At 41.5% G+C, this 25,152-nt stretch overlaps 1 non-coding gene across 1 annotated transcript; it reads right to left on the reverse strand.

The window, feature by feature from the left end:
* Positions 1-19,503: 19,503 nt before the first annotated feature.
* On the reverse strand, positions 19,504-19,711 carry LOC118977702 (small nucleolar RNA U3). Its single transcript, XR_005064593.1, has one exon. It is a non-coding gene; the product is annotated as a small nucleolar RNA U3 (small nucleolar RNA).
* Positions 19,712-25,152: the final 5,441 nt, after the last annotated feature.

Genomic DNA, 25,152 nt, shown 5'->3' on the forward strand with positions numbered 1-25,152 from the left:
GGCACGGATAAAAGACCCCGCCCCCAGAGCGGAAGCTACCCTGGGGGCGTGCCTTAGGGTAGTCACGCGTCCTTCAACCGTAAGAGCCGCAACCAATGAAGGGACGAAATTAAAGGCTAAAACTCCACCTCCGGAGAAGGAGGACAGGTGAGTGGTTAACTCTCCTATCAGTTTGGGCCCAATGGCAAAGGCCGGTTTCTTTTAATAGCGGTCCGAAAGTGCTCTAGGAGGATAGGTTTTTCTGCGTGACGACAGAGGCAAAATTCTGCTTCTTTCGGCATGCGTGCCACAGATTCCTCCTTTGTGACGTAGGGGGGGTTGTTGTCTCGGACAGTGTGCTGGGAGAGGCTGCAGAAGCTGGGTGTAGGGAAAGGCTGGGTGAGGGTGGTGGGCTCAGCCCCGGGTTTCGGGGCGTGCCCGTCACTGACTCGCTGGCTTGCTCTGCCAGTGCTGGGAAGGTAGAAGCTCACCCCACTTCCTGTTTGTTCGGTGCTATCTGTGACCATAGATGGTCAGGTCTGGGACCTCGCCGAAGCCTCCGCCTCGCGGTTTTGGAGTCCTTCCTTCGGCGCGTTGGGTGTGGTCTCTGAGAATTAGGCGAGCGGAATTGGAGGAGGTACTGCTCCACTCCGCTAAAACCCGGTCTCTGAAGCAGCCTTTTCCCATGCTGGTCGTGCCCAGCCAGCTGCCACTCAGTGCACGGGAGGTTCTGCACGGTGGCTGCACCCCGCAGGGGAGGCTTGGCTTCCTTGCTCCTGTAGCCTGGGGATCAGAGCTTTGTTGCCTCAAGGCTCGCATTTTCCAACCAGTGATTATCCTCCCACAAAGATTTATTTCTGGGGCGAGAGGCGAGTTCTGTAGTTCCCATTCCTAAAGTCGAACGACTGTGATAGTTCCAATTTTCAAGTTGAATGCAGGCGTTATATGCTAGAGTTCCTGATTCAACAAATAGACTTATTATAAAATAAGAAATACCATTTACTGCACAGTGACTACATACCAGGCCTGTACTGAATGCTTCAAGTGCATTTTCATTTAATCCTAATAGGAACACTGCGTAAGGTACAATTATAGCCCCGAGTTTTTAAATGAGAAGCTGAATGAATTATTTGCCAAGTTCAAAAAGTAACTGTTGTACCTTTGAAAGGAACACATCTGACTCTAAATCCCATGAGCTTAACCTCTATATAGAGACCATACTGAAATTATTTGGGGCAGTTTTGGAGTAGTGTTGCCTCTCCTGAATAAGGAGACATCCTGGGGTTTTTTTTGTCCTGGCTTAGGCCCTTAACTAGGGGTCAGACTTTTATCACGTTATCTAATTTCTCTGAGCCCGTGCCTCTTCCCAATTCTATGACTTCTAGTATGTTTAAAAGAAAAATGACCAAAAAATATTGTGCAAAAATTGGAGACTTTAAATGTTTACATTTAACAAAAAACAGTCGCAAGCGCACACACACACAAAAACTTTGACTTTATTCAAACACAACATCAAAAGATTGTATTTGAGTGCTTCACGTATGTACAACCCAGAGCAAATAGCCTCCCTGTCCTTTATTGTAATCACCACTACATTTAGAGCTTCCACATACTTCAGTTAGAAATAGGAAATACCTAGAGCACATGTGCATCCTAGAGAAAGAGGAGAGACAGGAGGAAACAGGAAGGAGAAGGAGGAAAGGAAGGAAGAAAGTTTCTCCATCTATAAAATTGGGATGTTAATTCATAAGGTTGTAATAAGAAACAATAATTTAATATGAAACCACTTTATAAAGTGGTTAGTTTTTTTTGTAAAGAGTGTATACGTGAGTAAGGCACAACTTCTACCCCGAGAGATTTCTAATCTTTCTAATCTTTTCTAATTATTTAAGTTGCACTTAAATAATTCTAGTGGGAGGCAGTTTAAGAGTATCTGTCACTTTTATTTATTCATTCGCTAATTTATACACAGGAAAAAATTATTGAGTTCTTCCTCTGTGCTAGGCACCCTGCTACTTTGTACCAGGCACAACTAGGGTCACAGTCAGACCCTGTCACTGCCTTCATAGAGCTTCCAGTCTATTGTGGAAACAGGTAGGTATTGGGGTGGTTATCAGAACAGAGGCTGACTACTGGCTTACAGCATTTCCCTCCTCACTGGTCTTATCCAGTGCTCAGTATCCAATGCCTCATGCATGGAGGGCTCTCATCAAGTACATGAGACCCTTGAATTCAGAATAGTCATGTACTGGGCTGAGATAGATGTGTAGAACATTGCAGAGCAAACATGAGTGGAGATGATAATCTGTGACTGGCCGAGGTGACAGATTCCTGTAGGAGAGGAATAGGAGATAAGCTTTGAAAAAAAAAAGTAAACAAAAGTTGAGCAAGCTGTGCCAGGCAGGAGAGGTGAAACCTCAATGTGAAATCAAGGAAGACTAGAATTGTATTTCATTTGGAAATACAATTCTAGTGTGATGTAGAGCGAGGGCTTGAGTAAGCAATAAAATAAAAAAGGCAGGGATACTTGTTAGAAGACAGATATAAAAAATGTATTGAAGGCCTGAATCAAGGCTATGGTTTGGGGATGCAGGAGAGGAGACAATGCAGAAGACACCATTCTTATAAAGGGAATAGTGAGGAAGATAAGGAATAAGACGAAGGGAATGATTTGAATGAACCTTTAGTGTAGATGTAGTTCCCTAGGGATATACTCCCAATGACTACTACTTGGGCAGGTCTCACAATCCTAATTAATTATTTCAGCAATTATCTTATAATGTTTTCTTTCTCTGTAAGTACCTTGAGGTTAGAGTCCTTGCCTTCCTGGCTTAAAATTCAATTGATACTCAGTAGATATTTATGGGAAATACCGACTATACGAAAAGGATGAGAGGGGCCAAGGTGGCTCTGAGACTTGCAGCATGGGTGAATGCAAGGCAGGAGGAAGACTGGATCGGGGTTTTAGAGTTTCGAGCCTCAGACTTCCAAATCTAGCCTTGGGAAGAGATGGGGGAAGGAGTGCAGATAATCATTTGGCAAAGAAGAATTGACAACAGAGTTGATTGACTCACACATGCCACCTCTTCATATATTTTGCCATTTTCTCATTTTGCCTAGATTTCAGCACTTTTCTAAACCTGCAGAATTGCTTTGTCTCTGAGAGTGCCACCCAAGATTCTTCCTCATCTCTCAGAATTTCAGACACAGAAGTCTGGCGGTTCGTCTGGGGTGCTTCCTGGCCTGGCACAGAGGATTGCCTGCATCTGTGCAGCCTGGCGCGGAGCCTGTCTGCGTTCGGGCAGATCCTATATCCCCCTGCCAGAAGGGGCTGATGACAGACAATAATCTATGTAAGCCCATCTTTCTTCCCATCCTCAGCTGGGCCCCAGGCTCCATCCTGTCTTAGGGTCTCCAATCCAAAAATTATAAGTTGGCAAAAGGAATATTGGCAATATAATGTAGTGGTTAAGATCTGGCTACTGCCACTACTGTTCATAACAAGAAAGGTTGCCCACAATGTCTACTTCTTTATATCATTGCCTTTTGATTCCAAGTTGTGGCCTGTGCCCTTGGCTGCAAGTAAGGCTAGATAAATCAGTTAGGAACCTGAGTGTTTTTGGTGGCAGATAATAGAAAATTTGACTATGGTGACATTTAAAACAAAGCATATTTTTCTCATGTACAAGAAGAATGGAGGTAGGCCGTTTTACTGGCTCGGTAATATCAGAGTTGATATCTCTGGTGCAGTTTGACTTATTATAGTTGCAAGTTGACTGTTGTAGCCTAAGCCATCCTATCATGTTAAGGAAAGAAGGAGGGGAAGGGTCAGTATCTGAATCTAGAAAGCTAAGTTTTCTAAGGAACCATATGCACAAACTATATCCTGTTATCTGTCTCATAGCCACATAGCCAGAACCAATAGTCAACAAATATTGCAGCTTCCTTATTCCTCAGAGGGACACTTCCAACGTGTTCATTTCACACTATTTCTGGAAGTCCCTGTAGGGACTGAGCCCATGGTTATCCACAGTAGTAACCCACTCACTAATGAGCCTTTATCGGTTTTTCTGTCTTCCCCACTTCACTTGTCCCAGGGAACCCAAACTAAAGAGGATGGGATCGACTGGGTCTGTGACACTAGGAAAGTGACAGTAAGCAGTGTTAGCTTTAATAAAGTGCAATAAAGTATATAAAGTACAATCTGTCCCCATTTGAGATACTGCCCAGATATATGAAGGGGATGCAGATGCTGAATGTCCAATAAGAATGATAGAAGTCCATGGTAATAAACCCCTGGGACTGGCCAACATCATCACATACCCTTCTTTCTATACTTACACTTCAAAAAAATGAAACAAAACAAAACTCATGACTAAAACAACCCTCCTTATCCCTAAACTGTCATCATTACATGCATCCCCCACTCCTAAAACAGGAATCAATTGAAGTCTCATCAGTTACATGATCCAGCTTCAAGTCCAGAATCACTGAATAATATTTATTCTTCCTGCAGTTCCATAATGATCCCGCTTCAGTGTTCTTCAGTCTCTGGATTGAACTTGAGAGTCAACCACCAAAACATACGTCACCCTATGTATATGGGGGGAGGAAAGGAAAGGAGAAGAAAATTAGCTATACAGTAACTGCCGCACTGGTGTGACAAGAAACTTTTCTCCAGCTGTTGCAAGGCCTTAGTTAATAGTTTTGACTTCACATATCCACTACCCATTACATGCTCTCTTTGTCTTCAACCAGCACCCCCATTCCTCGAGGTCATAGTGATGGCAAGAGAAGAGGGCGTGAAGGAGGCGTGCCACTGTTTCGAAGGCCCTGATCCAGAAGTGGCATATATCACTTCTGCTTATATTACATTAGCTACAACTTAGCCATAGAAATAAGCTTTCTATCCCTGGCTGGTATAGCTCAGTGGACTGAGTGTGGGCTGTAAACCAAAGGGTTGCCAGTTGGGTTCCCAATCAGGGCACATGCCTGGGTTGGGGGCCAGGTCCCCAGTACAGGGAGTGCGAGAGGCAACCACACATTGATATTTCTCTCCCTCTCTTTCTCCTCTTCCCCTCTCTTATTTATTTTTAAAAAGAATACATAAAATTATTTTTAAAAAGTCAATTAAAAAAGAGAAAGAAGCTTTCTAGAGGTGACCTTTCTTGAAAGACTAGGGACCTTTGTGGTCCTGCTTGTGTAATATTCCCCTACCATTCTTCACCCAACATAGCAGGAGTAGGAGGTCTCCTAGGTATCCTTTCAGTTATATCCATAATCCTCCCTTCCTCCCTATGACAATTCTGTTTTGCCTTAATAATAGGCTCACTCACCCCAGTCAATCAGCACAATCAGAGGTATCTGGGTAAAAGTTTAATAGTAAGCTCTCCAGGGGTAAAACCCCTGATTTGTAGAATTTGCTGGTTTTTACTATATAAATATTCCCACCAGGGCCAATTTTAAACCATCAGTTTTGTGTCACTGAATATAGGGTTGAGAAAAATGCATTGTGTTATATGGAATAGTGCCCCCCTGAAGATGTCCACATCCTAACCCCTCGAACCTGCGAAAGTGCAAAGAGGACTTTGCAGGTGTGATTAAATTAGGGATCTTGAGATGGGGAGATCATCCTGGATTATGTGGGTAGGCCCAGTGCAATCACATGGATGCTCATAAGGTAAAGAAGGAAGCACAAGAGGCAGAGGCAGAAAAAGATGTGGCGATGAAAGCAGGAGTCACAGTAACGTGACTAAGGAGTGTGGGCAGCCTCTAAAAGCTGCAAAAGGCAGGGAACAGATTTTCCCCCTAGAGCCTGCTAAAGGAACACAGCTGTATTGATACCTTGATTTTAGCTATTTTTGGATTTTAGCTCTTTTTGGATTTCTGCAGAACTGTAAGGTAATAAATGTGTCAATTGGTGTTGTTTTAAGCATGAAATTTGGGTAATTTGTTACAGAAATGATAGGAAACTAATACATGCACAAAATTGGCCCCCTTAAGCCTATATGAGCTGGGTCTAGCACACCACTGAATTTACCTTTTTTTTTTTTTTTTGGTCTGTTCACCTACTGTCATGAAAGCCCAAACTAAGGAAATGCCATCTTTGGGTCACAGAACTGGTAGATTATAGTCACAAATTAGAGGAACATATGAAGGCTAAACTAATTGAAATGAAGGGAGATGTCCAGGAAACCAATAGCGATGGAAAGGAAACTGGGACTCAAAGATGAAACAATGAAACTATTTTCATGTCCTCTGGTGGAAGTATTTCTCCAGAAGCTAATAAAACACATGACTAGGGACTTCCACCAAGATGGAGGCATAGGTGGAAACACTGTGCCTTCTCCCACAACCAAGTTTGAACACAACAAAGGTTTGGAGAACTAGGACACACCCAAAGACCAGAAAACGGAATTATACGGAAGTCCGACAACTACGAACCGTTCAACAGGGACGGTAAGAGAGGCAGAGCCAGCAGCGGAGCTGGGTCGGGCAGGACAGATCCCCCGACCTAGGCGCGCAGGTAGCCCGGAACCAGTCGGGGTGTGGGGCAGACTGACTGCAGTCGCACATTCGCGCACAGTGAGACGGACCACGCAGGCCCCAGGGGGTGAACCCAGTGGTGGAGGGCTGACGGCGGTGGCACACTCACATGCAGTGAAATGAAACGCATGGGCCTGGTGACGGTGGTGGCTGCGGCACCGTGGCGGCAGGCAGCAGACGGGAAGCCATTGTTCCTCTTTGACCCCCGCCCCCACATACAACATCACAACCCAGCGACTTAGTTGCGCTGCTCTAGTGAACACTTTAGGGCTCCGATCCTGCTACGGAACAGGCACCAACAGCCCAAAAGATGGCGCAAGAAGAACTCAAAGTCCCAGAGCCAATAACTCTAAGCGACCGAGAAATTGCCAGCCTCTCAGAAGCACAATTCAAGACACTATTTATCAGGATGCTCACAGAACTGGTAGATTATAGTCACAAATTAGAGGAACATATGAAGGCTAAACTAATTGAAATGAAGGGAGATGTCCAGGAAACCAATAGCGATGGAAAGGAAACTGGGACTCAAATCAATGGAATGGACCAGAAGGAAGAACAAAACATCCCACCAGAAAGGAATGAAGAAATGAGAATTCAAAAAAATGAGGAGAGGCTTAGGAACCTCCAGGACATCTTTAAACGTTCCAACATCCGGATTATAGGGGTACCAGAAGGGGGAAAGAAACAGCCACGAGTGGAAAACGTATTTGAACAAATAATAAAGGAGAACTTCCCCAGTCTGGCAAAGGAAATAGACTTCCAGGAAATCCAGGAAGCTCAGAGAGTGCCAAAGAAGTTGGACCCAAGAAGGAACACACCAAGGCACATCATAATTACATTAGCCAAGACCAAAATGAAGGAGAGAATCCTAGAAGCAGCAAGGGATAAGGGGACAGTCACCTACAAAGGAGTACCCATCAGACTGTCAGCGGATTTCTCAAAAGAGACCTTACAGGCAAGAAGGGGCTGGAAAGAAGTATTCCAAGTCATGAAATCCAAAGACCTACAGCCAAGATTGCTTTATCCAGCAAAACTTTCATTTAGAATGGAAGGACAGATAAAGTGCTTCTCAGATAAGGTCAAGTTCAAGGAGTTCATCATCACCAAGCCCTTATTATATGAAATGCTAAAGGGACTTATATAAGAAAAAGAAGATGAAAAATATGAACAGTGAAAGGACAGCAAACACACAGTTATTAACAACCACACCTAAAACAAAAGCAAACCAAGAGGACAGCTAGATCAGGAGTGGAACCATAGAAATGAAGAACACGTGGAGGGTTAGCAACAGGGGAGTGGGAGGAGGAGAAGGGAGGAGAAGGCACAGAAAATAGCATAGACAGTAGGTAGAAAATAGATAGGGGGAGGTCAAGAATAGTGGGGGAAATATAGAATCTAAAGAACTCGAGACACGCGGTTATAAACTAAAGGGGGGAGAATGGTGGGGGAGGGAGTGTGCAGGTGGAGGGGAATGAAGGAGGGGAATAGAACAACTGTAATGGTATAATCAGTAAAATATATTAAAAAATAATAAAAAAAACACATGACTAGCCATGCTCAGAATCATAGATACATGAAAATAAATATTTAAAAGCAGTCATTCTGATATAATAGAATTGCCACTCCACATTTACCCTTCTTCTTCTGGGATCCATCTATTTTGAATGAAACACCACCACACATTGGTTACTGTTTCAGAACTCATAGTGCATCCTATAGCCTAGAACTTCAATTTGGCAAGGAGTTGTCTTTTACTTCTGGCCATTTATGGGCACTTTTGTGCACATTGGCCTACCTTTCTGTTCCAGCCATTTTTGTGGCTACCAGGTACATGCAAGTGTGACTTGACAGTTCAAAACTTCAACTTCTTTCTCCAGGTATCTCTTGCATTTGGCCTCAGGGCTTCTCTCATGGAATTCACCTCCTGGGATGACCATGAGAACTTGCACAGCCATGTGACTCATCTGTCACCCTGAAAGTGCCAACTTGAAAGTGCAGGGGAGTTAACCCTTGACCAGTGAAGACAGGAGCTGGTAAATGAATACGTCCTTCTTCCTTACCTTGGCTGGGCAATTGAGAGGCACATTCTACTCGGCCTCACAATATTTACAGGGAAATAGACCCCATCTGCCCAAAGCAGTGACCTAGATCGCTCATCCTTGGACTAGCTTTTCTGACTTATCTGTTTTATTCTTCCTGGTCTTTGACTTGTGTTCCTTGGGATCACTTCTGAAAATAAAATACTTATTTGTGAGTCCTTGTCTCATGCTCTGCTTTTGGGGGTAATTAAGTCTAAAAAATTTGGTATAGGAGTGACCTTAGAAAACAGAGTCCTACAATGGGATTTGCCACTGTATCAGACAGCAATGAGGACCCCTTCTTGGTGGTAAATGGAGTGATGATAAGCCTTGACATGTAGTAGCCTCATAATTACTAAAATTCTTACCAGTGGTATATTATAATAAGATATAGAAGGAAGGTGAAACATTGATTTAAGAGGAATGATAGCATTTGAAAAGCCTGGGCAATAGGATTATGGTGTCATTCGGCTTTTGTTACTGGCTGTTGAAGTCTTGAAAAACAAAAGACAGGATCAGGTTAGCTATCAGTGCAAATATATATGTCAACCCTGGCTTGAGTGATACACTGAACTACTTGTTTACTTCTCCTCCTTCAGTCACTTCTTTTGTCCCTTTTCCTGACTTCTCTGTTACAGTTCCTAAAAGTTCAGTCTCAGGTTCTTTCTTTCTTGAGCTTTCCAACAATGAAGTACCTTTGTCCCAGGTCTTTAGTTACTACCTTCATCCCAATGGCTCTCTGGTGTCTGCCATCCTTTCATGTAGTTTTAGGTTCTTGAGTATCTGGCATCAAATATGCTAAATGACTGGCTTATTTCAATTAGCATAACATTCTCCAGGTTCATCCATACTGTTTCAATGGGTAAAATTTTCTTCTGTTTTACAGATGAGAAGTATTCCCTTATGTAAATGTCCCATAGTTATTTTATCCACCCACCTACTGATGAACACTTGGGCTGTTTCCATATCTTGGCAATTGTAGATAATGCTGCAGTGAACATAGGGGTGCTTATGTTCTTTCAAATTAGTGTTTGGGGCTCCTTCAAATATCTGAGGTCTGTCTGGAAAAAGTCCAGACATTGTAACCTGGCAGCCAAGGAGAGTGCAGTGAAATGTGCATGCATGAACAATGACAACTTCACTGTACTAGTCAGTGGGGGCAGTAGACACCATTCAGTGAGCATGTGTGCTGTGTGGCTGTCACATTCAAAATGACTGAGTGAGTAGAGCAAAAAATCTACATCAAATTTTGTGTGAAGTTTGAACATTCCTCTGTGGAAATTCCTCATATCATTCAGAAGGCCACAGCTTCATCACAACATTGCGCCCACTCGTGCATCACAGCTCATGCAGAGTTTTTTGGCAAAAAACACCAGGTGACTCCCCACCCCCTATACCCCAGATTGGGCACCCTGTGACTTCTGGCTTTTCCTAAAACTAAAATCACCTTGAAAGGGAAAAGATTTTAGGCCATCCATGAGATTCAGGAAAATATGATGGGACAGCTGACGGGGATTGAGAGAAGGATGTGAGGTCCCAAGGTGCCTACTTTGAAAGGGACTGAGGCATCATTGTCTTACGTACAATAGATACATCATTCTTTTTTTTAAAAGATTTTATTTATTTATCTTTAGAGGGGAAGGAGAGGGAGAGAAACATCAATGTATGGTTGCCTTTCGTGCATCCCCTGCTGGGAGTTGGCCTGCAGGGAACCAGCCTGCAACCTAGGCATGTGCCCTGACTGGGAATCGAACCGCGATCCTCTGGTTCACAGGCCCGCGCTCAATCCACTGAGCTACACCAGCCAGGGCGATACATCATTCTTGTATCTTCTACAATAAATGTCTCTATCTTTCACATTATGTGGCTGGATATTTTCTGGACCTTGTATTCTCAGAAATGGGATCACTGGGTCAAAAGCAGATGCATTTTTAATTTTTTGAGGTATCTCCATACTGCTTTCCACAGTGGCTACACCAATCTTCAATCCCACCAACAATGCAAAAGGGTTCCCCTTTCTCCACATCCTTGCCATCACTTGTTGTTTATTGATTTATTTATGATAGCTACTTACTGGTGTGAGGTAATATCTCATTGTAGTTTTAACTTGTATTTCTCTGATGATTAGTGACATTGAGCATCTTTTCATATGTCTACTGGCCATCTGTATGTCCTCTTCGGAGAAGTGTCTATCCAGTCCTTTGCCCATTTTTTAATTGGGTTCTTTTGGGGGGGTGTTGAGTTTTATAAGTTCTTTATTAATTTTTGCTATTAACCCCTTATCAGATGTATTGGTGAATATGTTCTCTCATTCTGTGTGTTGTCTTTTTCTTTTGTTGATGTTTTCCTTTGCTGTGCAAAGACTTTTTAGTTTGATGTAGTCCCACTTGTTTATTTTTTTCCCTTTGCCTGGGGAGATATATCTGATAAAATATTGTCACAAACTATGTCTGAGATTTTGCTGCCTATGTTATCTTTGGAGAAAGACAAATACCATATTATTTCACTCATATGTGAAATCTAATGAACAAATTGAATTAATAAGCAAAATAGAGACAGGCTCATAGATAAAGAGCAGGATGACAGTTAAGTGGGGAGGTTGGGGGTGAAGGGATTGAGCAAAAAGGAAAATGGACTCATGGACATGGACGAGTGTGGTGATTGTCGGGGGTGGTGTGAAGAGGGGTATAGGGGACTAAATGGTAATGGAAAAAATACAATAACCCGCCCCCCAAATATGCTATATTACTTTGAACAGTATGTCAAGAAATTACCACAAGATGGCAACCTTGTTAATTTTGGCTACCCTGAATCCAAGCTATCCACTCCTTCAAGTTGGAAAGGGTAGGAGTGACTTCTAACAGGACTGAAATATTACATCAAGGAACATGTATGAAGGACACATGGACAAAGCCAAATGGGGGTAGGGTGGGAGGTAGTGTGTGTGTGGGGGGGAAATAGAGACAACTGTACTTAAACAATACAAAAATCTATTTTATTATGTCAAAAAAAACCCAAAAGACTAATATTATTAATATAACATTTTTGGAGAACCTACTCAATACCGATTCTTTGAATATATTCGTATTTTTTAATAGTCACACAAGTTAGGTATAATCCCCTTTCCAAATGAGAAAAAAATCAGCTTTTCTTACTCCAAAGCCTCTTTCCAAAGCCTAGGTGAATCTCAAACTGCAACAGTATTATCTAAGGTTTTTTGTTTTTGTTTTTCGCAAGTAACAGAAAACCAACTTGAGCCAGCTTAACAGCAACACAGCAAAGCATTGGGAGTGCCTCATGGAAACCTAAGCAGAAACAATGCACTGGATTTAAGAGAGAGAATAAAGCCAGGAACTGGAAAGCCTTCAAAATTTGAGGGAGGAGGGACAGAAAAATGGGGGAGGAGAAAGGGAAAGGAAAAGCTGGGGAGACCTAAGAGATCAAGTTCCATCCCATCTCACTCAACTAAAATAGCACCATTTTAAAGCATTTTACATAGTGAGCTGCATGTAAGGTTCGATTTGAAAAAAAGTATTAACCGTATTAGACAATACTTTTAAACTGCTGGAGGAACATATGAAGTCATTCCCACATTGTTGCAGATTTGGGGGATTATTGAGTAAATGTACTCAAATGAAGAAAGTGTAAATGATACAGAACTGAAAATATTAGAAATTTATAAACAATAGAAAGTGAATATAAATAAGCCAACTCTATGAACATTTCCAGCTAAGCATTCATACAAACATATATTCACCTTTCTCTTTTGTATAGGAATAACACATAAATGCATGATATCATGATTCTGGCAAAAAATCAGAGATATTAAAAATATTCTCAAGTTTTAAAGATGGTGTGGAATAAGTTTTAACAACAACATTCTACATAAATGTAAACCCTTGATTTAATTCCATAATTTTATTATGCCGAAAGCATGGTTGGTTTTTAATTCTTTAAAAGAGATATTAGTATCATACACATTGGATTTTTAAAAAAATAATTAAAGTATTTTGTATACACAGTAACTCACTGTGGACAAAAACTTTTAGTATTGATTATTTGCTCCGATGTTTTAAACTTTCAAAGTGTCATCCATATAGAGTCTGAGGGGAGGGTGTTGGGAGCTGCATGAGAAGGACGCAAAGAGAAAAATGAAAAAGTCATGGACACAGACAACAGTATGATGATTACCAGAGACAAAGGGGGGTAGGGGAGGTAGAGGAGGGTAAAGAGGGGCTAGATGGTGATGGAGTTGTCTTCAAGAAGACAACTTGAAGAGGTGAACATGGTCCAAAGGCTGTGGGTTATTGTTAAGCTCAAGAGGTGAACATACAGTCTACAGATCATGTAGACAATTATAAAATTGTCACTTGGAACCTATATAATTTTATTAACCAGTATCGCCCCAATAAACTCAATATAAAAAAGAAAATCAAGTCTTTAATAACAAAGGAGCAATATTATACCTACCACGCTGTGTGTTTACATTATAATTGGAGGACAATAACAGTAACAACTAAAAATGTCCTGTACGTTTGGAAAATTTAAAGCATACTGCTAAACTGATCAAAGAAGGTATTATACAGGAAACCAGAAAATGCTTAGAACTGAATGACTTTAAAAATACTATTTGGTTCAGTGGATTGAGTGCCAGCTTGCAAACTAAAGGGTCACTTGTTCAATTCCCAGCCCAGGTAAACGCCTGTTTTGAAGGGCAAGATCCCCAGCAGAGGGCGCATGAGAGGCAACCACACTTCGATGTTTCCTCTTTCTCCCTTCCTCTTCTCTAAAAATAAATAAATAAAAATCTTTTAAAAAATTACTATGTACTGAAACTTGTGGAATATACTTAATGCACAGCCTTGAGTGTTTAAGCTAAATAAAAAAGATAGGCTAAAATTTAAAGCACTGTGTTAAACTTAAGAAGTTAGACAAGGAACAACAAAATTATCAAAGGAAATAGAAGTAATGAGATTATAAAAATAACAGGACAAACTAAGTAAGCAGAAAACAAATACATGTGATTTTTAAAAGATTGATATAGCCAAAAGTTGAATTTTTGAGAAGAGTAATGAACTAGACAAGCCTTTGGTGAAATGATGAAACAAAAGCACAAAAAATATTTGGAGTAAGATTAAGACATACTGCAAATACAGCAGAGACTAATGATTATATATATTTTTTAAATTATTTTTTAAGATTTTATTTATTTATCTTTAAAGGGGAAGGGAAGGAGAGAAATACCAATGTATGGTTGCCTCTTGTGAGTCCTCTGCTGGGAACTGGCCTGCAACCCAGGCATGTGCCCTGACTGGGAATCGAACCACAATCGTGTGGTTCGCAGGCCCATGCTCAATCCACTGAGCTACACCAGCCAGGGCTTGATTATATATATATATTTTTTTTTTTTTTTTAAAGACTATTTACCATAGCCAACTCTCTGGTCAACATAATTTATGTTCACTGAGTGTGCAAAATGCACTCACTCTCAGGACTCCCAAAGTCTCATCTCATTATGGCATCAGCTCAGAATTCAGGATCTCAACATCCAAATGAGGTGCAGGTGTATATAAGTCTCTCTAGATGTGGCTGCTTGGGTGTGATTCCTCCTGATAGATCTAAAAATCTGCGAAATAAATAGCATACAGCGGTGTTGCGGGGATAAGATAACTGCAACAAATAGTTTTGTTTAAAAGGGGGGAAATAAGCCAAGTACAAGTTTCCCTTTCTTCGACTGGGACCCAATCCTGCTCCCTGGAATGATTCTCTGTGGCTTTTAGCTCTGCCTTCTGAACTTGTGGTTCTTCATTTTGAGCTATCCTTCCTTTCCCATAAGAAGTGGCTCATATTTGCTGCTGTGTAGCTTTTACAGCCTACTTCTTGCCCATAAAAAGTTGGTAGCTCCAAGGGATCTTTTTTTATTTTATTTTATTTATTTATTTTTAGAGAGAGGGGAAGGGAAGGAGAAAGAGTGGGAGAGAAACATCAATGTGTGGTTGCCTCTCATGTGTCCCCTGCTGGGAACCTGGCCTGTAACCCAGGCATGTGCCCTGACTGGGAATGGAACCAGTGACCCTTTGCTTCACAGGGGCTCCAAGGGATCTTTTTATTTTGAACTCTTTTTTATTTGTAGCTGGTAGTGCTTGTCTCTACAAATGCAGTTCTTCTCAATTTCTGTTTTTTCTGTGAATTTTATTTAGGTTTTCAAAAAACCACATCCATAAATGTCTTTAAAACAGGCCTCTCTCTACCTTGGTCTGAGATTCAGTATGCTATAAGAAACACCCTGCCCTGACTTGTGTGGATCAGTGGATTGAGCACCGGCCTGAGAACCACAGGGTCACAGGTTTGATTCCCAGTCAGGCCACATGCCTGGGTTGCAGGCCAGGTTTCCAGTAGGGGCCGCTCAAATGGCAGCCACACATTGATGCTTCTCTCTCTGTCTTTCTCCCTCCCTTTCCCTCTTTAAAAATAAATAAAATCTTAAAAAGAAAGAAAGAAACACCCTGAAGACTCTTAAAAGCTCTCCTCTAGGAAGAAAAAGAGTCTGAGTCAACCTAGTATTCTTAGAAGAGAGCAGCTCTAAAAAAGCATGCACCTAATACTTTTTAAAGTCTTAACAAAGAGTGAAAATTCACTCTTGACTTCATCTTTATCTTAAGACTCATCTCCCTTTGAAAAACATTTGATGGCTAGAAAGACTGTCTGAGCCCTTCATATGTCCTCTAAGTCCTCCCAGAACACGTCCTTTTTTAGCTGCTCTCTTCCTTTTTATCATTGACAGCTAGGAGAAACCAGTTGGTACTTTGAACATTCTGCCCGGAAATCTCCTTAGCCAAATTCACCCATGTATTAAGTATACTTTCTATTTTGTGTTTTAGCACAGGTGACATTCTCCTGAACTTAGATTTTTGGTTCCATGAAGGACTCTAGGGACAAAGTTAAAAGATGACAAAATGAGAATAGATATTTTCCATCTCTAATGCTAAAAAGAGATTATCTAGAGCAGAGTTTGGAAAAACTTTCTGTTAAGGAACAAACAGTGAATATTTTATTTTATTTAGTTTAAGTGTGTTTTTTCTTTTTTTAAATTGATTTAATTTTTTTATTTGTTTATTTTTAGAGAGAGGGGAAGGGAAGGAGAAAGAGTGGGAAAGAAACATCAATGTGTGGTTGCCTTTCATGTGTTCCCTACTGGGGACCTGGCCTGCATGCAACCCAGTTCCCTGACTGGGAATTGAACCAGTGACCTTTGCTTCACAGGCCCATGCTCAATCCACTGAGCTTACACCAGCCAGGGCTTAATTGACTTAATTTTTATTGTATATTTTTCCATTCCCATTTAGTCTCCTTATACCCCCCTTCCCCCAGCAGTCACCACACTGTCGTCCATGTCCATGAGAACTGTTAATATTTTAGATTGACTTTGTGGTCCAAATGGTTTTTGAAAGAACTATTTAACTGTACTATTGTAACAGGAAAGCAGCCATAGACACAGTAAGTGAATGAGTGTGACTTTGTTCTAATAAAACTTTATTTACATGGCCCTGGTCAGTTAGTTAGGGTGTCATCTGGTCCTGATAGGCCAGGGTAGTGGGTTTGATCTCCAGTCAGGGCACATACAAGAATTAACCAACAATTGCTTCTCCGCCTTTTAGCTAAGATTAAGTGAAGAATCAACCAATGAATACATAATAAATGGAAGAACAAATCAATGTGTATGTCTCTCTCTCAAATACTGGCATACCAGTTTACAAAAACTGCTGTGCCAGATTTGGCTTGTGGGCTATAGTTTGCTGATCCCTGATCTTGAAAAGACAAGGAATTCCTACATATCAACAAGAAAAATACAGTAACTGCCATTTAATATCATTGCTAGAAAGGGGTATGTATAGAAGAGACAGAAGAGGAAATTCATAAGGGTAAAAAGCATTGAAAAGATGTCTAAACTAAATTATAATCAAATATATAAATTAACAATCAGATATTGCATGGCAGAATGATGACGGAGAGATGATGAGCTTCCTTGGGGAAATAAGAGCTCTTCATGATAGGAATGAAGGCTGGTTCAACTCTTCTAGACTGCAAAATGGTCCAATGTGTATGTATACCTAATGGCCCACCAGATCAGCTTCTGAAGCTTTACCTCAATGAAATTCCCACACAGTCCCAACTAGAATTTTATCTGTGGTACAGAGGAGTGGAGACAATCTGGGTTCCTCTCATCTGGACAGTAAATAAATAAAATGTGGTAAATGTACACCGTGAAGTACTTACTGTACAGTGATGGGAAACAATGACTCCATGTACATCTAACATTGAATGGATCCTGAACTTAAAAATGGTGCTGGTTTTAAAAAGTCAGAATAAATACAAACCATGTATGCAAATTTAAAACATACGAACACAAAACAACACATTTTGCAAGAACACAAACACAAAGATAGTATTAAACACATTACGGTCATTGTCTAGAGGGTGGGAAAGGAAGTGTGCTGTGGAATGAAAGGACGTGTCTCTCTATAGACAGATGAACAGACAGTATAATTCATATGCCACAAAATTCATACATATATGGAGAGAGAAGAGAAACATTTTTGCACAGACCAATAATGAAAATGTGCCCTGACGAAAATAATTAACTGTCAGAGCCTAAAGTAAAAATAACATGTATTAATATAAATTTTTTATTTAAGATTTTACTTATTTATTTTTTTTAGAGGAGAAGGGAGGGAGAAAGAGAGGGAGAGAAACATCAATGTGTGGTTGCCTCTCACACACCCTGCACTGGAGAACCTGACCCCCAACCCAGGCATGTGCCTTGACTGGGAATAGAATGAGTAACCCTCGGGTTCTCAGGCTGGTGCTCAATCCACTGAGCCACACCAGCCAGGGCTAAGTTTGTCTTTTGAAGGAGTAAAGAAAGCAACTCTCTCAGAAAATGAACGTCAGCAGAGCCATGAACCCCCTGCCCAGCTCCCCAGTTAAATCTGCCAGTTGGAATTAGCCATCTGCACAGGCTATCCTGTGTCAGAGTGTGCTGAGTAGCATCGAATCAGCATGAAAAACATTTGAATAACAATGTGTAATGTCTGCTTGAGATAACCAAGGTTTGAATCAGTGTATTCTGAATTCTTAGTGTTTATGGATGACAAATAAATGTAGGTTGTATCTGAATCAGCCTACTCACACCCAGTATGCATAGTGTGATTCCATTTCCATTAAAAAGTACTCTTAGCCCTGGCTGGGTGGCTCACTTGGTTGTAGTGTCGTCTGGTAACCAAAAGATTTTGAGTTTGATTCCTGGTCAGGGCACATACCTAGGATGTGCCCTGATCCAAGTATGTACAATCTCTGGTCCAGGCATGTACAGGAGGCAACCAATTGATGCTTCTCTCTTGCACTGGTGTTTACCTATCTACTTTTCTCTCTCTCTACAGCAATGAAAGAAAAAATGTCCTTGAGTCAGGATAAAAAAAAATTTAAGTACTATTATATTAGTATTTGCATGCAGAATAGTTGTAGGACTTTGCTCAGAACCATTGACAGAGTTATCCATGGGGTGGGTGTAGCAGACACTGGCCAACAATTCAATACATCTTTTTCCTCTTCCTCCTGGGCACTCACTACATTTCTTAGCCTCCCTCACAGACAGCTATGGCCATGTGCCTGAAGTCTGGCCAATGGAATTGTGGACAATTCTCCGTGCTCTTTGTCCTTCTTTATCAACTTTAGAAGTTCTGTGTTCAATCGAGATGAGGGCACAAGATGGAAGGAGTAGAAGTCCCTGAATCATTGACTAGAGGAAAGCGGTTTATTGCACAGTGATAAAATCCTGTTTTGGATTTCAGAAGTGAAAAATAAACTTTTATTTTATTAGGCATTTGAGATGTCAGGATTTGTTAAGCTGATAATATACATTAGCTCATACAAGAAGGTTGTAAGAGACTTTGACTTTCTGCATTACACATCTGGGTATTGCTTGCACTCTGTAAAACTTTGTATTGCATTTATAATTAGACTTGTATCCAATATAGATTTTTTAAAAATTAACATTTAATAATTTATAATCAATTCTTTCTCTTTGTTCTCTGATTGTTTCTTGCTTAGCATTTTGGTAGAACATTCAAAGTTGATGGTATTACCAAAATGTTTGTTTGTTCAAGGTCTATAGACACAGAAGCAGCTTGTTATCCTTTCTAGTTTTCCTTATTGAGGTATAATTGACACACCATAAAATTCACCCTTCCAAGTGTATAATTCAGTCATTTTTAGTATGTTTTTAAGGTTGTGCAACCATCACAACTACAATCTAACTCCAGAACATTTTTCACCACCCCAAAAGAAGCCCCATGGCTATTAGCAGTCATTTCCCCATCCCCCACCCTTCACCTGACAACCATGGATCTACTTTCTACCTCTATGAATTTGTCTATTCTGTGCATTTCATACCAGTGGAGTCATACAGTATGTGACCTGTTATGTCTGGCTTCTTGCACTAAGCAGAATGTTTTTAAGATTCATCCATTTTGCAGCATATATCATTCTTTTATTCCTTTTATGGCTGAATAGTATTTAATTTATGAATATACCACATTTTGTTTATTAATTCATCAGTTGATGAACATTTAGGTTGTTTCCAATTTTTGGCTATTATGAATCAGGATGTTATGAACACTGGGGTACCCATTTTTGTATGAACATGTTTTCAATTCTCTTGGGTATATACCTAGAAGTAGAATTGCTGGGCCATATGGCAACTCTATGTTCAACTTTTTGAGGGACTGCCAAACTGTTTCCCACAGTAGCTGCACCCTTGACATTCCCACCAGCAATATATCGAGGTTCCAGTTCTCCACATTCTCTCTAGCACTTGTCTTTGTCTTTTTTAAAAACAGAAACCACTATGACTGCATTCTCTCCTTCTTACGCTCTCAAAGGAAGAGAAGAATGATCACCAACAGCCAATAGTTGCAAAACACCACCAACAGCCGCTTCACATTCAGAAAGGGTGCTGTGCCTCCTCCTGGTGGTTTCAGGCGCTCTCCGTGTTCAGAAAAACTTATCTAGTGACAAATTGTAGAAATGATTCCTGAAAGTATAGTTTTTGTCTGTCTTTTTTATTGTAGCAATCCTAGTAGGTGTGAAGTGGTATTTCATTGTGGTTTTCATTTGTATTTCCCTACTAATTAATATCATTTTTGTTTAATCTTTGTGTATTAATGTTTGTGTGGTGGTGGATTATATATTGAAGAAAACATAAAACACAGAGCTGATTTATTCTCTCCCAAATTTTTCATTTACCTGTTCTCCCCCACAACAAACACCTGTAGCAAGGTGGCTAGCTAGATTGGACACAGCTTGGGAGTCAGTGCTTCTGATGAGTGAAATTCATTAATACCCTTCTTTCCACCTCCACTTATCTGTTTATATCTGTCTTAGCTTAGGCTGCCATAACAAAATACCAGAGATTGGGTCGTTTAAAAAACAGAAATTAGTTTTCTCACAGTTCTAGAGGCTAGAAAGTCTGAGATTAAGGTGCTGGCAAGTTCAGTTTCTGGTGCAAACACTCTGGCTTGCAGACAGCCACCTTGCTGTGTCCCCACATGGACTTTCCTCAGTGCGTGTGTGTGCAGAGAGGGAGAATGAGTTCTCTGGTGCCCTGGCTGGTGCAGCTCAGTGGTTGAGCACGGGCCTGTAAAGCAAGGGGTTGCCGGTTCGATTCCCAGTCAGGGCCCATACCTGGGTTGCAGGCCAGGTCCCCAGTAGGGGACACATGAGAGGCAACCCCACATTGATATTTCTCTCCCACTCTTTCTCTTTCCCTTCCCCTCTCTCTAAAAATAAATAAATAAATATATTTAAAAAGGAGTTCTCTGGTGCCTCTTTTATTTTAACATTTATTAGAGCTGGGTACAGTGAGGCAAGGAGAGACTTAGGGTAGAAACAGCAACAGGAGAGAGACTAGTCGGGGCTGCTGTGGTTGTAGAAATGTTATGTGAAAGAAGTGATCCAAGGCAGGGCTATGGTCAGCTCACTGGAGAGTCAGTGAAAAGGGGCCATGGGGACAAGTTCAGGGGGTTAACAAGTTCAGGATGAGCTGCCGCTGCCCATTGAGCCCCTGGTTGCAAGTCTTGTGGGGTCCTTTAGAGTTCAGGAGATGTGTGCCTCTGGGGGAAGAAGAAGGGGGAAGGGAAGACACAGGTGTGCTCCTGGGAACGTGCCTCTGGTATCTCTTCCTATTTATTTATTTAGAGAAAGAGAGGGAGGGAGAGAGGGAGAGAGGGAGAGAGGGAGAGAAACATTGATGTAAGAGAGAAGTATCCATCAGTTGCCTCTCACACACACCCCAACCGGGGACCGAACCTGCAACACAGGCACATGGGAATCAGTTGGCAACCTTTCGCTTTGTGAAACAATGCCCAACCAACTGAGCCACACTGGTCAGGGCTCTGGTGTCTTTTCTTATAAGGACACTTATACTGTCAGATCAGGGACCCACCCTCGTGACATTTAACCTTAATTACTTCCTTAGAGACTCTATCTCCAAATACAGCCCCACTGGTTGTTGGGGGCTTCAACATATGCATTCAGAGGGGGACACAAACATTCAGTGTGTATACATGGATTTCCCAGGAATCCCCTGAGAAACAAAGCCTTCATCTATGTCCACTATTTGATTCTGGCACATACAAACCCATCTGATGGATCAGTGTGGCCCTGACTGACTTCAGGGAAGCTCAACTGCGCACTTGAGGGAAAATTAGGGAGGAGGCTGCATGAGGCTGTCACAAGATGCCAAAGGGGAGTAATAGGTCAACACACTACACGACGACACCAAGGACTCCATTTGCATCGTTATCTATGTGAGTGGCGGTTCCAGTTTTTCGTATTATAAAACCTGCAAGACCATACCTAGGTGGTGGTTCTGAACACAAGGTATCAGTAATGACTGGGACTCTTCCTGAAACCTTTCCAACCCAGAGACTGTGGTGGTATGTCTGGGGAGAAAATTACTATATGCATGTGTTGAAAGAGTTGGATCACTAAACATCATCTCATTTTGGGGTCCTCTTCGATATCTATGATAGTCTTCTAACTGACTTTATTGTTCTTTTGCTGTAGGACCCTGCTGTTGAGCTTAATGGTAAGGGACTCATCCTGACCAGTGTGACTCAGTTGTTTGGGCATCACCCTGCAAAGCAAAAAGTCACCAGTTTGATTCCTGGTCAGGGCACCTACCTGGGTTGCAAGCTCGATCCCGGGTCTGGGCACATGCGAGAGGCAACTAATCGATGTTTCTCTCTCTTTCTCCTTTCTTTCCCCTCTCTCTAAAAATAACTAAATAAAATCTTTAAAAAAATAATATCATTTGGCGACAAGCAACAAACACCTACTTTGGATAACTTAAGGGGAAACATTAAGGGAAACATGAAGGAATTTCTTGAAATAAAATATGAAAACTCATAAAGTCAAAAGACAATCAGAGCAGCCAGAATTCAGGGAAGTCCCGGCTGTGTAACAGAAATGAATAGAAAGTCTGTTCAGGATGCTGCCCCTGCATGAATCAGCTTCGAGTGTTTTCTGTACTCCTGTCTCCCACTAAAATATTCTTCCAGAGGAAGCACTTCCAGTTGGCCTAGTTGAGACTGGATGCCATCCTTCGACTAAGGAAAGGCAGAGAACAATGACTGACAGCCCCATCAAGCCAGTGTGCAGTGGGGGAGGAGGCAGTCTACAAGAGAAGGGGATAGAATGCTAATGGAGAAAAACAGCAGATGTTTTCTGCATTCCAACCATGGGTTGCCAAGCAACGTCCTCCCACTTTTTTTGTAACATATACAATTTTTTAAATGCCTTTGCCTAACAATATAATTATTTGATACGCAAACAAAAATACACTCAGCTCCTTCCAAAAGGAGACAACCCATGTCCAGTTATAGCATCCATTCCTTCCCTGGTTCCATCATGATCCCCCTGAGTATTGTGGAATTTGTGGGCAAAAATGACAAACAACCATCACCAACCCACACCATATGCAATTCTAGGGAAAGAGAAAAAGAAAGAGGAGGGCCCTGGCTGGTGTAGCTCAGTGGATTGAGTGTGGACCTGCGAACCAAACAACCGCAGTTTGATTCCCAGTCAGGGCACATGCCTGGGTTGCAGGCCAGTTCCCAGCAGGGGACACACAAGAGGCAACCATACATTATTTCTCTTCCTCTTTCCTTCTCTTCCCCTTCAAAGATAAATAAATAAAATTTTAAAAGAAAGAGAAGGATAATTACTTTTCAATATATCTGGCCCTGGCTGGCGTGGCTCAGTACATTGAGTGGCAGCCTACAAACCCAAAGGTCACCTGTTCAATTCCCAGTCAGGGCACGTGCCTGGGTTGCAGGCTGGGTCCCCAGTTGGGGGCATGTGAGAAGCAACCGACTGATGTATCTCTCACATATCAATGTTTCTCTACCTCTCTTTCTCTTTTAATGTAAAAGAGAAAATATCTTTAAATATATCTGGCTTTCTTCATATTACTGTATGTAAATAAGTTTGAGAAGAAAAAAGTTAGTGTTTTTTCCTTTGTTCTTACAGTCACACTTCCGACACTAGGAGTGCTCCCCATTTTTCAACAAGCAGGTGTCTATGACACTAGCTGCGTGTCCTACAGTTTAAATCATTTCTAACACTATCTACCTAGAGATGCTGTCAGGTCCACAGGTTCAGGGCTCAGTCCTATAAAACTGCCACCCCCTTCAGACACCAATTGCAAGTCCAGTTTGTCACTTGTGCTTCTGACCAGCTGACTATAAATTGAAGGTTCCCACAACTGTTGCTGGTGGAATTGTGAGAGAAGCATTTCACAGACCCACACGTGGAAGATTGTGGTGTGGAAGGTTTATTCAGGTGGAAATCTGCCCCTGGATTTCCAATGTCCAATCTCCATTCATCCCACCATGGAAAACATCCAACCATGTCTTCAGCAAGGCCAAGACAAAAGCTAGTTTCTGTTTTATATTAAAGCTTAGTCCTTTGGATCCCACGAGGTCTGCTGTAGGCCCACACTGCTACTAGACACACATGGTTGCATGGTTCCTGGGCAAGAGACAGAATGCACGAACAAACGGCAAGTGCAGGTCACTGAGCAGAAGAGCTTCTATTTGTTCCCTGGAATTATAACCAAGAACTTTTTCAAAATAACCAACCAATTTCCCAAGGCTTTTGATGGGTCCACCCCCTAGTTAGACTGACAGACCTCTGTGGCCAAGCACCTCCCCTTACACCTCTTAATAATCCAGTACCAGAGGGCAGACAGTGCTCCTGGGGAGATTTCTTGTGCTCCTGGGACTAAGCCACCTCAGCAGCAGTGCCCTGGACCGTGTGAATGAATCTGTATATGTTACAGCTTCCTACCTAAGCAAGGAGGCTTATATTCTCCAGTTTATTAAGGTCAATGTCTAATTACCTTTGCTCCCTTTCTTATTAATACTTAACCAAACTATCTATGATAACGCAACAATCTTCTTGGGTTTGATTAATTTGCTAGAATGGCTCCAGGACTCAGGAAAGCCTTTTACTTACTTGTCATCAATTTATTACAAAAGGATATGATAAACAATAGAGACGAACATCCAGATGGAAGAAATACATGGGGCAAGGCATGTGGTAAGGGGCAAGGAGCTTCCATGCTCTCTCTGGATGTACCAGTCTTAAATACTACTGGGATTTTTATGGAGGCTTTATTGCATAGGCATGATTAATTATTAACTCGGTTTCCAGCCTCTCTCCCCTCTTTGAAGAATGGAGGGTGGGGATGAAAGATCCAAGCTTCTAGTCATTGCTTGGTCTTTCTGGTGACCAGCCCCCATGCAGGAGCCTGCTAAAAAGTCACCTCATTAGAACGAAAGAGACGGCTATCACCCAGGAAATCCCAATGGATTTAAGAACTCTGTGTCAAGAATGAGGGTCAAAGACCAAATATTAGATCAAAAGATGCTTCTAGTGTTCTTATTATTTAGGAAATTACAAGGATTTTAGAAACTGTGCTAGGAACTGAGGCAGAGAACAATATGTGTATTTTCTATCATCTTGCAAAGTTATGCCTCAAGACAAAAAATATCCATGACACAGCAAGGAAGGAAATAGGGGAAGAGGCAACAGTCCTCATTCATGGAACTGCTTGTGGTATTTATGACTTCTCTCCTCCCCCACCCAATCCACATTCTTTTGTCCACTGACCAGCTTCTCACTTGGTCTTGTGCTTTGCCAGGTCAGCTGTGGTAGCCTACATTCAAGACATCACCCAGTGATCCTCACTTCCTGGTGTTTATGCCCTCTCGAATTAAGCAGATTCTAGAATATTTTGGATTATTTTGGATTACTGAGATTAAGTCCTCCCTAGGATAGCTACATCATCTGCTCTCATGTTTACCACCTGGTTTTTACTTCTTCACTTTAGTCCCTGGAGATTTCTCTTTCTTCTCATAAGTTTAATTGAGCATTTTCTTAAATTTGAGCCAGTATTTGTAAGTGCTTATCATCAGAACGTTTTTAG

This window comes from Sturnira hondurensis, unplaced genomic scaffold (assembly GCF_014824575.4).
Source record: "Sturnira hondurensis isolate 20B ecotype Veracruz unplaced genomic scaffold, ASM1482457v3 Scaffold0021490, whole genome shotgun sequence".
NCBI classification, from domain to species: domain Eukaryota; kingdom Metazoa; phylum Chordata; class Mammalia; order Chiroptera; family Phyllostomidae; genus Sturnira; species Sturnira hondurensis.